Here is a 13,053-nt window from a genome sequence, read left to right on the forward strand (position 1 = left end):
GAGATGGAGCAAAAACTAATGGCCCAGCCAGGTGTTATGGTTTAGGTCAAATGAGGGAGGCACTAATGGAATCTGTTTCTTCCTCCTTTTGTAGTATTCCCTTTTATCTTACTCTGCTGTCCTATCTCATCCTTCCTGAAGAATGCAAGCTTACAAGGGACAGGGTGGGCCGGGGTGGGGGTGGTGGTGGTAATGGAGCATCTGCAACTGAGCAACTTTACAGGGTTACTGCAGCAACTCAGGCTCTCAAATGGTGCAATCAAGTGACCACGTGACGTGATCAGAAATGATGAGGAAGCTGACAAAAGACCCAAAGCCGTGACAGTTGGGGGTCCATTCTTGGCTCAAGCAGGATGGAAGTGCAATGCTGGGGCCATGTTCTAGGCAATTAAAGGAAATATGAGTATCTCTTTGCCAATTAATTACAAAATATCATTCAAACATCACGCAGGCAGAACCTGCTCCTGATTCTCGCTGAGCCTTGAGTAGGAGCAATCTCCTTCCCCGACTTGTCATTCTCCCACTCCTATCAGAGGAACATCTTATACCATCTCTTGGCACCAGCTTGGCTATGATGGGACTTGCTTTCTCAAGAGGCTCTCTTCTGCCACTTAAATGTACACATCTCCTCTTTGCCTGCTATTCTGACTCAAAATTTCCAATTTCTTAGTGTGTGTGTGTGTGTGTGTGTGTATGCATTCTGGTGTCAGCAAGTCTGAAAATGAAATTTCCAAACCTTGCTTCTGCCTCTTCTTTTCTTGGGGTAATCTTGAACAACTTCCCCACACCTTGATTTTCATGTCTATTGTGCCTTCTCAGTCTGGTACCCAGATTTTTTGGATAATCAAATTATCATCTACATATTAAAGTGTCGTGCAAACTGTTCAAATGTTAGCATTATTATGGTCTGAATGGCTATTTACATTTTACCAAATACTATCACCTCCACAGCATTTCCCAAATCATGTGCCAGTGCAGTCTACCTCCATGAAGTGATGTATTTTCTAAGAAAAAAATTTTTAAAGGGTTCACAAAGCTATTGAGTTTTAATTTTAAGTTATGCAAATTTCTTCATGCAGACCTTCTCAGAGCCTGTAAGCTAGAAATGTTTTTTGATCCATGATGCTTTTGTTTTCCCCCAGGGGTCACTTATTATAATTTACTGGAACTAGCTTAGCAGAAAATAAAATTGGAGAGTTACTGATCTATACCCCCATCTATTAACACCCTGTGAAGGAGGTACATTATAACTACTGGTTTAAAACTGGAAAAATTAAGACCAGGACATCTAAAAGTCTAAGCCACAGAGTAGTTAAATTACTTTAATTATCATGGACTCTGTAGTTGTTTTGCTTTGTGGGTTTTTTCTTCTTCTGATTTTCTTTTTCTTAGAATCACCTGGGGAACTTGCTGGATCTGCAAGTTCTTATGCCTTACTATGGACCTGCAGAATCAGAAACTCTGGGGATGCAGCGCAGTGATTTGTGTTTTACAAAAACCTCTCAACTGAATCTGATGCCCACTGCACTTTGAGAATAACTGACCTAGTTAATTATTAAGAGTATCCTGTTTCAATTTCAAGTGACCCAGTTTGAACCATACCTTGCATGGTCACCTTAAGTATAGCAAAGCTAGTTAAAATATTTTGTTATAATGCTGAAATAATTCCACACCCTTTGGTAAACAATAGCTGCCCTTATATGCACACATATACACATACATATATATGACACCCCATCTCCTTCCCTGGGACACACTGGACCTCTGGACAATGCGGCATCTAAAGAATTAACACCTGGCACAGTGGGACATCCGGAGCTCTGCTCCAACACCCTGGGCTGAATCCTTTCTGAAGGACAGGGTATCTAATTTTGAGGATTAAATGGCTACTGTGTCAAGTGCTTAGCACAGTAGCTGCTACACAAGAAGAATTCAGGAAATTGTAGTCAGATGTATTCATTTTCTACATTCACCAACATCCCTATACCAGAAATTGCGGTGGGTTCTGGGCGCTAAAAGGTGAAGACCACAGGTATGGCTCCTGCCCTCACAGAGCTTATGATCTAGGCGGAGACAGTGGCAGCAAGCAAGGATGGTCCTATGTGCCAAGTGCTTGGGATGGACAGGTAGGGGGAGTGCCGCAGCACACAAAGGGGGCAATCACTAGCCTCAGCAGTAGGGGGCAGTGTGGAGGCGGGTAGTCGGCAGTCTGTAGAATCCAGAAATAAGGAGGAATATGATGCATAGGGGAATCTGCAGGTAGCCCAGGCTGGTGGCACTTACAGTTGTGGGAAGAAGAAAATGGGGAAGACTAATAACAATGAGAGATGAGTCTGAAGACATCGGCAGGGACCTAATCCCCAAAAGCTTTTTTCTCTTTTTTTAAGCCATGTTGGGGGAGTCTGGGAATTACTTTAAGGACAATACGAGGCCATGGAAGGGTTCTCAGCAAGTGGGTAGCACAGTTTGATTATTAACTTATGAAGCTCATTCTGGCCATTGTGTGAATGCTGATCGTGGCTGGGTGAGGGAAGACAGGAGTTATGAATTAAGCCCAGTGGTAATTAGTGATGGTTTGGCTAAGAAAAGTGGAGTAGAAATGGAATGGTGTATCTACAACCACATTTATTAAGCTTTGCTGCAGTTACAAAATAAAACACTGTTTTCTCTCTCACCATATGCCCTCATCAGATTTTGTCTTAGAAAACAAAATCGTAGCACTATTTTCAGGGCATTAGTTTCCCTCAATGGGCCCTTGTATTAATTGTTTCTCCTATTTTATTTTTATTTTCCAGATATTAAACCTCAGTTCAATCTCTAAAAATGTTTCATTTATTAGCCCAGCTAGAATTATGTAAGCATTATATATCACAGCATTGCTAATAAAGTTATTTTGCATTGCATTTGATCTGCAATTTAAGCCATGCAAAATTGGAAATTGAGATTCAGAGAGGGTTGTATCTAAATCCCATGCTCTTAACTGATGACCACATTACCTCCCTTTCATTCATCACTGTGCCAGGAGGATAGGATGAGCCAAGGGTTTGAGAGAGGGATGTGTGTGTTGAGATTCCAAACAGGTGGCTGCATTTTGTCCCCACCTCATATACCACTCCAGGAAGACAGAAACCAAAAAGGAAAAGCAGAAAAGATTAATGGAGAGACTGTAATGCTCTGTTATCTTTGAATCTTACAGCAGTAGCAGCGCAACAGCAGCAAAGATGGGTGCTAGAGGACTTACTCCACCAGACACACAACTTCTGAGTGGGCTTAGAACTGTCCCCAAACTGTTGCCAAGGCAGCTACAATTCTTTTATGCAGACAGATACAGGACAGGAGAGCAACTAGCACATTAGGGAAAATACCTGGCTAACGTAGGCATCTTCTAGTCCCAATTCTGCCATTTACTACCACCAAGGAACCTCACCTTCTCTGAGCCTCAGTCTCCCCAATTTTTTTTTTTTTTTTTTTTTGCATGGGCAGGCACCAGGAATCGGACCCAGGTCTCCAGCATGCTCAGTCTCCCCATTTGTAATATGCAGTAGTTAATAATACTTACTTCCCAGGTAATTAGAAGGACTATTGAGATAATTAAATGCAATGCTGGAATGCTCGTCCCCACCTCCCCACATGCACACACAGCTAAAGAGTTCTGCCCTTCATATTAAGACTTTGCTTAGGTGCTTCCTCTCAAGGAGGGCTTTTCTGTCCATCCCATTTACAATGGCAGCACTCCTCTCCCTGGGCCCTTCCTATGTCTCTTATGCACACATCTCTGTGGAATATACTAGATATTTTACTAATTTATTTATTAGGTCTCCACCCATCACAGGAAAGCAAGGATGGTTTGTCTTCTTTATTCATTGTTATATCTCTAGCTCCTTGAACAATGTTTGGCACATAAATGACTCACAATAGGTACTAGATGAATGAAAACTGAGTGAAATAAACAAAAAAATTATTTTGCTTTGCATTTTAAGAACCATTTGTTATGCCCTTGGAGTCTCAAATCGGCCCAATTTTTTTTTAAATATGTAATACATGCATACTGTCTTACTAAAAAAAAGCACTGCAAGAATTCAGAATACAAATATACAAATAATTATGGCAAATGAAGGAAAGCTTCCCTCACCACTCTTATCCCACTCTCTTCCCAACAGGTAGCCACTGTTCCCTTAGCTGTGTGGCCCCCCAAATCTATCCTATGAAGTCTCAAACTTAGGTATGTTCAGATACTGTAATTAAAATGACAACAAATATGTTCATGTCATTTACTACATGCCTGTCATGGTTGTATGTAGTTCAGTGTGTTAAATCATTTAACCCGCACAACAACACAAGGAAGTAGGTACTATTTCTACCCCCAATTACAGATTGAGAAACTGAGGCAGAGTTGCTCTATTTTTTTTAAATATCTGAATGGTATCATACTAGACCTATTGACCCCCAATGTACTTTTTCTATTTAAAATGTTATAGTTAGTACACCTCGATACTTAAACTCTGAATCCATTCATTCCTTCTATAGCTGTTTCAGTTTAGTATAGATTTTAATTTGATCCCAGCTATTTCCTGATTTTTTCCTGTTTGTCCTCAGACTCCTCACAGTAGGGGGCTAAACAAGGTGTCTTCAAAATCTTCCTCTAATACTCCATGGTTTTGCTATGCAAGTTCCTCTCCAACTCCCTCCTGCCCCTGCCCTTTCCTGTGGATGAGGTGCAGGGCAAGTCTCTCCAGTTTTGCAACCCTGAGGTCAATTCCCCTTACATGTTCTCACCTCGCCCCTTCTGTTTTCTCATTAGCACCACTATTTGATTCTTTGCTTCTTTGCACCAAAAAGCACATCCCACCCCACTAAATGGGGATGTTGGAAAGCAGGGGATGATGATTTCAAACATTCTTTAAAATCAGCACTTGACAAAGTGAGTGAATAAAGCAGGGGAAGCAATTCCTACTAACTCACCTGACATTTTCAAACAAATCAATCAACATCTTTGAACCTCCAGTTCCTCGCACAATAACTAATAATGAGTCCCACCTTACTTCCTCATGCACCTAAGGCCTAATGTTTGGGGGAATTTACACAATCATAACGAGTTACAGTAGGACCTCATTTTACATGAACTCAATATGTGTATTCAGGTATACATGACTGGCAATCAAAAAGAAAGGCAGAAGTGTTACAACTCTTTCAGAATTTGTCTAGCAAGTTTTCTACCTTTAGCTGGAAAACCCTCACAAAATAAATAAATAAAGGCTGAGAAAGAAAGAAAATTAAATTTAAAAAAATTATTTCTGTAATTAATTTTGTTTATAGGGTGTTTATTTGCCTAACGTATTTAAAAATATGTGGTAGATATGCTTATATAAGAAATGCTTACTAAATAATGGGGCTAGCTATTATGTGCTATTTTCAACTTCTGTGAAGGAATGTATTGGTCGTATAAAGTGAGGTCCTGCTGTGTAACAATCCATCACACTTATATAGTGACTTATGACTCACAAAGTACTTATCAAAGAGGGTTATTTCTTAGACTCATAAAATTTCAAAAGTGAGCCTTATGAATGAACAGATCCAGTGGTTCCCAAATTCTCCACCTCATACTCTCTGGAAGGGAGAGCCCAAAAGGGATCATGGGGGTCCATGAACTCCCTTCAATATTTTTAAAAAATACTAACGGGAATCATATATTTCTCTAATAAAATCAGACATTAATTGCTTTGGTGGGAATGATAGCAACTAAAATTGGTACTTATTGGAAAACTAATTATCCCTTAATAAATGTTTCTTGATAGACATAACCTCATGAAACATCAGGGGGGTCTATGGAGAGAAACGTTATAAAAGGAGAACTTAGCAGTGAAAAGATAAGGAATCTGGACCACGGGATCCCCAGATTCCACAGCTGAGAAAGACTGGTGCCAAGGAAGCAAGTTATACCTTCAAGTGAAGAAGTTCTCACCTCCTCTTCTTCACTGCTCCTGCTCTGGATTAGACCTCACCATTCCACTCCTGAAATTTTTGCACCAGCCACACCTTGACATTCAGCCCATGTTCCAGCTATCCCTAATAGTGTCTGGCTCCTGAATGCACCAGGCCATGTAGCTGCCCCTCTGTGTCTTCAAACACACCTTCCCTCTGCAGAATGCCCTTCCTCTACCTCTTTACTGCTGACTTTGACTCATCCTTCAAGTCTCAGCTTTATTATACCTCCTCCAGGAAGCCTTCACTGTCTGTGCTCCTTCATTCCATGATGGATTGAGTGCCTGCTCTGGTCTCTTTGGCACCCCCATGATTCCCTCTGGCACATACTTCTCTTACTGCATTCCCATCTTCTCTTGTAGACATGGGATTCCTTAATGAACATGATTTCTCCAAGATTTTAAAGTGGAGACAGGAGGCAAATGCTAGGTCTTCAAACTCCCAGCTCAGGGACCTTGATTCTGCAAAACATTGCAAGTGATATGAAAACATCAAGCACTTCATTTTTCCCTCCCTAGATTCCACATCTTGAGGAAAAAAAATATTGTCTAACATTGACTTTATTAAGGATTAACTTGAGGACTGCCAAAGAGAAAGGAAGGTATGCTTTTAGGGAACTTCACAGTGAGGTTCTGTCCTCCAGCCTGGAGGCACACTGGAGAGGTTTCAGGGTAGAAGCCCAAAATGGAGGCCCTTCTCAGCAGAAGCACTTAGGGATGCTTCACCTAGAATATTCTGTGCCAAAGAGACCCTATGACTTGTTTAAGAGAGAAACCAAATAATTTGCTGAAAGACCTGGTCACATTATGTCAAGCCCACTTAAAGGGTATTTTCCTCTGGCTTCTTTGCTTCTGAGACCCATCAAGTACAATGGCAGGCAGGGGAGCCAGCATCTTTTCTCACCTGCTTACAGGTGCAGGACCTCTACCCACCTGGAGGTGGGCCTTGGCACCTGAAGAGTACTGGCTTACCTTCAGAATCTCCTGCTTCTGAAAATCACCAGAAAAACAGCTGGAAGTAGGGGGATCCTCCCAGGCTTTCAATCAGGAGACCTGGGTACTTGCAATAATTAGAGACTCCGCACTAATTCATAAAGTACTCTTATCAGCATTATTTGGGCTCTTAAAAACCCTGGATGATTGACAAGCCAGGGACACATAAAGTTGCCTCTTTTTTCAAATGAGAAAACCAAGGCTAAAAGATGATGTGACTTTCCTGAGATCTGTCTATCTGTCTCAAGTATGGCAGGTCTATGTTTACTAAGAGACAATCAACATGAGAATGATGAGCTTTAACCTCTTTCTTGCTGTGCAATCTTGGGCAAGTTATTTAATGTCCCTGATCTGTAGTTTACTCTTCTTTAAAATGGAGATAAAATAATATCACTCTCCTAGAGATAAGAAGAGATAATGTACATAGTGCAGGGATGGATATATAACTGACACTCAATACCTAGGACTTAAAAACCCCAATATTCTAACTCCAAATCCCTTTACCCTTTCTAATCATCCTGCCTCAAACATGCTTTGAGATTTTGGGTAAATCATTTAACATCCGGGGCTACCATTTTCCAATTTGTAATGGAGGTTCTATTGACCTTAAGCAACCTTTCCAAATTTCAGCTCTCTGCGCTAAATTGGGAGGAATAATTACAGATTCTCCCTTGCAAGGTTATTTTGAGGAATGAAAAAGAGAATGCTTGGAAAATGCTTAGCACAGTGCTTGGCACATAGCCAAAAGTAAATGTAGGTTAGCTATTACAACTGTGGTTGTTGCTAGTATTAATATAATGGGAGTTATTTATTTATATTATAGTTGAATATCATATAATATATTATGTTTTGATTATATGTTATAATTATATATAAATAATATTGGTAAATTCATTATTTGTATTTGTTCCTCCCTTTATGAGATGGGATATATATGCACTCTCAGTAAAGTGATCAAAACTCAATTCCAGTGGGTCAAAAGGAAACAACAAAATTCCTATACTTTCATTGCCAAAGCCCCTTCCCCTTTTTTCTTGCAATTGACCATAGAGAATCATGAGACTTTCAAACCTAGAAAAATTTTCAGAGGCCATCCACCTGGCCTCCTCTCTAATGTACATATTTTCTCTATGACACCTCCGTCGAGTGGCCCTTCAGCATATACTTGGATATGTCTGGTGATGGGGATCTCAACACCTTGTGGGATAGCTCGCTCTATACACAGTTCTTTCTGCTAAATTTTTCTTATATCAAGTCAAAATGCAAATCACAGTAGCTTCAACCTCTTGTTTCAGTTCTAACCTTCAACTCTAGGTGGATCCATAGAAGTCACTTAGAATTTGCAGAAGGCAGGGAAACACTTTTTCCAGCCTGTAACAAACACCAATTGTATTTGTTGGTCATTTTTTTCTCTCCCTCCATCTGAAGAAAAAAAGTCTTAAGCACATTTCTCCATTTGCAGGAATATTTTTTTTTCTTCTCATCTGCTGGATCCCACTGGGATGAAAAGCAATAAAAAGTCAGAAAGAAATATAGGCTTGCCTTCTGGCTTTGTCACTTAGACAAATCGCACCGTAAAAAACGGTGAATGCTATCGGTTAAAGTGAACCTTTCCCCTGTACATTCCACCAAATTGTGATGCAAGAGGGTTTGGACAGGGAAACTTTTTCTTTTTTCCTGGAGATGGATTAGTTGGTGAGTTAAAGATTTTGCATTAAAAAGAGATTTTGGTTATAATATCCTCCCAATAGTCACATTTTGCTCCCCCTGTTTTGTGAGTGAGAGAGATAAATCTCAGGGGGCATATCAGTTGGTGATAGGCTATCTGGCAACAAAGTGGGGTATCTGCCAATCACAGCATAATCAAGAGGAGCAGCTCCCAGCCAGTCCCTGCAGTTATGAAGGCTCTGTCTGCATTCTGGCCTTCTTTCTCCTTCCCCACCCCCAGCATCAGCTTTTGCTTCTCTTTTTAATGTCCTTGTGATTCCAATCAACTTCCTAATCTAGCACTGGCTGCACTGAGCCACATGAATAGATAACATGAGAGGATCTTGTAATTTTTCATACTTCCCAGTGAAAAATATGCTTGTTGAGAATGTTAATATTTAATCACTGATAAAGTATCTGAAAAGTTGCAGGGGAATTTTCCATTAAGATAGAGAAATATTCAGAAAGTTATTCTCACCTTGTGAGAAAACCTTATCAGACAAGTAGACAGCATATGGTGTTAGAAAAAGATGCTGGGACAGCATGCTTGGAGCTAAATCTCTTCCCCTGCTGGGGTTAAATATGAATTGTGAGTCCAGAGTAAACACAAACAGAGAAAGTGCTTCTTGATCCAGAGCAGGTCTCAGACCAGTACCAGCAAGATTAGGAACTGAAAGATGGATGCTGTATTTTTTATATGGGAGGGAAGGGGGGAAGCTGGATGTCAAAGATTACTTCCAGTTTTTATTCTGCAAGAATAGTAGCCCCATGGATGCAATAATGAGGTATAACCTAGAACTTATATTTCTGTTGCAATATATAATTTACAAAGTGTCTTTACTGGGCTTCATTATGGGTGATGATACTTGTCTTTTTGTGGAGGAAGGTACAGAAGCTCGGAGAGGTGAAGTAATTTGCTTTAAGTCATATAGTAGATGCATGAACCCCAAATCCAGTGCTCTTTCCACTAAAGTACACTTTCTTTCAAAAGAAAAAAGAGAAGCAGATCTATTGGGCAGAAGGTGGTAGTGATGATGATGACGGTGATGATGATGATGATGATGTTGGGTGGTAGTGATGATGATAATGAAGATAGTGGTGATGATGATGATGGGTGTTAGTGATGATGATGGTGATGATGATGATGGTGGTGGTGGTGGTGATGATGATGATGGGTGGTAGTGATGATGATGATGATGGTGGTGGTGATGATGATGATGATGATGGTGGTGATGGTGATGATGACGATAGTGGTGATGATGATGATGATGGGTGGTAGTGATGATGATGATGATGACGGTGGTGATGGTGATGATGATGACGATGGCGGTGATGGTGATGATGATGATGATGATGATGATGGATGGTAGTGAGGATGATGATGAAGATGGTGGTGATGGTGACGATGATGATGATGGGTGTTAGTGATGATGATGGTGATGGTGATGATGATGATGATAATGGTGGTGCAGCTAAAATAACCTCTGATCTATTTTCAGGTTATGAATCCTACTAAGTGTCAAGCCTTACACTAAATACTTTCCATGAAATCTCTCCCTTAATCTTTGTAAGAGCCCTAGTACATATTAATATTACTATTATTTCATCTTACAGATGCACTATTCAGGGCTCACAGAGGTTAAATGATTTGCCTGAGGTCAAATAAGGAATTATTCAAACACATTTCTGGATAGAGTTAAGCTTTCTGTACTCTACCGAACCACACAAAATGAAAAAGAGTTGGAGGAAGGCTAGGAAGAAAATTTAGTATTGGGGCGTGTGGAGTTTAGAGGCAGTTGGGAAAACTGGTTTACCCAAGCTAATCTTTTCAGAATGTTATTCAGTTAGGGATGCTCGTGAGGCAGCTAGAAACTGGACTGGAGTTGAGGAAGAACTTCAGGAGCAGACATTCAGAGCCGATTATGTCCAAACCATTCATTCTGAGGAGCACAAAGCCAAGTTGGATGGGCATCTGGAAAAGAGCCTCAGAGTTTCTAATTAGAAAAACATTTGCTAGTCCTGGTGAAGACCATTTCAGTAGAGTGCTGGAGGCTGGATTACACTGAGTAATGGCGTCATAATGGGAAGTGTGGAAGGGCAGGTAAAAAGCCAACTTTGGAGAGCTTCATAGTAGAAAAATAGCAAAATGGCTTAAAGGATTATCAAGGTCAAAGGAAAATTCTCCCCACCCCTTTTGAGGTAAGAATGAACACTCATGGGCTACAGAAAGATTTAGCAGGGAGGGGGAGAGTAAAGATATAGTAAAGAGAAAATAATCAATGCAGAGATGAAAGGTAGCATTGGAGAACAGTGCTTTAGAAAGGAGAAGGGTCACTTTTCTCTGAGACTCAGGTCATGATGTACATTTGGCTCAATGAATGAACTATATCATATCAGATTTCTGGAGTTGGGAAATCTTAGGGTATTGAGTAGGGCAGACCTGGATTCGATTCCTGATTCTGTCACTTTCTAACTCTCCAATCTTGAACAAATCAGTTAGCCTCTCTGAGCCTCAGTTTCTGCACTTCTGAAAAAGGTGCAACATAGAGATTCCATCACCCAACTCTTGGATTGTTCAAAAGCAAAGGCTCAAATTTGCTCAGTTTATAGGGACTTTAGTGTCCCAGTAATTTTTTTCACAGTGCCCCTAGGCCAAAAGAAATGTCAAACAATTTTATTTATTGAGCAGTTGGTCCAAACACTTTAATAAGTATATATGTTCTCTAACATAACATACATGATTTGAAAGGAAGAAAATATCATCATTAATAAATTAATGTTAATATTATCATCTTAAATAAGCACAATCACTCCTTAATAGGATACATGCACCTACAATAGCTTCTCAAAACTTGCAATCGTACTGGAAATCATAATCCCCATTTCCTGTTCCACATTGATTTTTGCCCAGTCCTTGCCTTTTATCACAGCAAGCCCCCAAACCAGCATCACAAACATATGACATCATTGAAAGGAATGTATCATGTGTGATCTGATGTCGAAACTGTGAACTGCCATGAACTAGCAGTTCCTGGGGTGTCCAACAGATGTTGAATATCACTGTATTTTTTTCTGAACTGTTGTGTCCCTTGGTGCCCTCTAAATTTACTCTGTTCCACCAGGCACCTTGGCACAGTTTGGAAATACCTCTTACAAAGATTAAATTAAATAAAATATGTATAGTTTGTGTAATATACAAGAGTTTTTAAAAATTGTTAAGAAAACAAGGAATAGTCCAGTAGAATAATAAGGGGGCAGAGGTTTTAAAAGATATGAGTGGACAAATATTAGAAAAGAAAATCTCAATAGCCAATACAAGCCCGAAGTATGATTATGCTTCCCTAGCCGTTAGGGAAATACAAATCCAAACAACAATGAAATAGCACTTTTATACATCCAATGCACAAATATTGAAGATTGATTTCAGCTAGTTGCTGATGATGGGGGGGGTGGGAAAATAAAAACTCCTTCACATTGCTGGTGAGAATATAAATTACTGCAGCATTTTTGGAAATTAAAGCTAGAAGTAGCTAATAAAATGTTTAAAACTGTATACCCTTTAGCACAGTAATCCCACTTGGAGGAATTCAGCATACATAAATAAAAGCACAAGTACACATGAATATATGTGCAAAGATATTTATTAGATCATTGTTTATCATGACATAAAACACAGCCAGGGAACAACCTGAATGTCTGTCAATAATAGAATAATTCTGATACATCCATCCTTTGGAGAATTGTTTAGCTATTAAAATTATGAGTTAGATCTATGAGTATTGACCATAAGAGGTATCTGATATATTGTAAGTGAAAAGGCAAAATGCAGAGTAAATGGATAAAGTAAGATACTGTTTTTCAGCAAAGAAGTAGAAGAAAAGGAAATCTGTGCTTACACTAGCATACAGAAAATCCTGGTAGGACGAAAGCTAACACAATTAATTGTTGATATTTATTACAATATGTGTGTGTGGGAGGAAGGGAGGTAAGTGAGTACAGGAAAGGAGAAGATTACTAATTTTGTCTGTTTTCATATCTGAGTTGTTTGGCAGGTGGCAACCAGCATTTATTGCCCTTTGTAATTGGAACAGAAAACCCAATAAAGTGTGTATGTGTGTGTTTTCCTAACTGCATTTAGCATTCCTAGCAATGTGCCTAGCATGTAACATGGATATTTTTATGTGTTAAATATTCTCACTCTGGTTTTCCTTATGAATGCCTCTTCATTACATAGTTGCATCTCTATCTAAATATAGCTATAGCTCTATCCGTACATCTCCCTCCCCCCTTTTCTCTCTCTCCCTCCCTTTTCCTCTCCACTCTCTCCACATGCTTCTATGTCATATGATGGGAACATAGACAAGGAATAAAA

At 39.8% G+C, this 13,053-nt stretch overlaps 1 non-coding gene across 1 annotated transcript; it reads left to right on the forward strand.

The window, feature by feature from the left end:
• Nucleotides 1-5,174: 5,174 nt before the first annotated feature.
• Nucleotides 5,175-5,236, forward strand: LOC143675345 (U7 small nuclear RNA). The gene has a single exon (XR_013171572.1). It is a non-coding gene; the product is annotated as a U7 small nuclear RNA (small nuclear RNA).
• Nucleotides 5,237-13,053: the final 7,817 nt, after the last annotated feature.

This window comes from Tamandua tetradactyla, chromosome 2 (genome assembly GCF_023851605.1).
Source record: "Tamandua tetradactyla isolate mTamTet1 chromosome 2, mTamTet1.pri, whole genome shotgun sequence".
In the NCBI taxonomy this organism is placed as follows: Eukaryota; Metazoa; Chordata; class Mammalia; order Pilosa; family Myrmecophagidae; genus Tamandua; species Tamandua tetradactyla.